The following is a 1,082-nucleotide window of genomic DNA, read 5'->3' on the forward strand; positions in this document are numbered from 1 at the left end:
TCGTCTTTTGTCGTTACCCCAACTGGCGGTACCGTTGCTCCCTCTATATGGTTCCGGGCTGCAGATGGAGATCTTGGACAGTACGCCTGGGTATTCCGTCCTCGGTCGTTACCCCAACTGGCGGAGCTGTTGTTGCCTCTCCCTGGTTCCCATGGGCGCCTGCCTGGTTGATTTTGACCTCGGCCTTGTGACCCTGTGCCAGGTGAGTCCCCCTGATATCTGGGTGACCAGTTATGGTTTCGCGAAGGACCTTGTTCGGCGTATGGTGACCTGTCGCGGGGTCTACCGTCGTACCTATTACGCCCGTTGTCCTAGGGTGGACGAGGGTACTGGGGCCTATCGCGATAATCTGATGAGGGATAAGGGACCGGTGTCCTATCACGATAATCCGGAGATCGGTTTCCCCCATAGTTTTGAGGGAAACCTCGGTCGCGTTCCGGAGATCGGTAGTCACCCCAAGGTGGAGGAGAAGACGGACGGGCAGATACGCCGCCCGCACTTAGCCGGGCCAGGTATTTCTTTAGCTCTTGTAGCTCATCTTTTGAGAACTGTACAGGGGCTTCCTCTACTTTATCATTCCCCGACTTAGTGCCCTCCGCAAACTCTACCTGCCTTCTAGGGTAGTGCAGCGCGCGAGAACCAAACAAAGCACGCTGATTGGCCACGGAGGCCTTTATGTATTTCAGAGCTTTGTGAACCGTCTTGGGATTCTTCTCCATGGCTCTCTGCGCTGCCATCTTCTTGTAGGCGCGTGCCTTGTGGTTGGCGCACATGTCGCTCACCGAGGACGCGATGCGTGCGCCTTGCAGGACGTTCGTTGTCCAACCTGTCGCGGGTCCGTCTATTTCTATTCTCCTCGCGGGTAGCACGCGCCGGTGTGGTTACGCCACAATTTGTGCTGGTTAAGGGCACCCTCGCGTAAGCACCGGCAACGGCCAAAGGCAGACCATGAGCAGGAATAGTATGTTGTTCTATCTTAACCTGTGTTTTCCCTAACTGAGTGTCTACAGTACGCGTCAGGTGATTTGGTACTCAGGCGCCCGCCGAGCGACAAATTTTAATCCCTGTCGCTCGTAGCCGCG

Source organism: Mizuhopecten yessoensis, unplaced genomic scaffold (assembly GCF_002113885.1).
Source record: "Mizuhopecten yessoensis strain PY_sf001 unplaced genomic scaffold, ASM211388v2 scaffold6383, whole genome shotgun sequence".
NCBI classification, from domain to species: domain Eukaryota; kingdom Metazoa; phylum Mollusca; class Bivalvia; order Pectinida; family Pectinidae; genus Mizuhopecten; species Mizuhopecten yessoensis.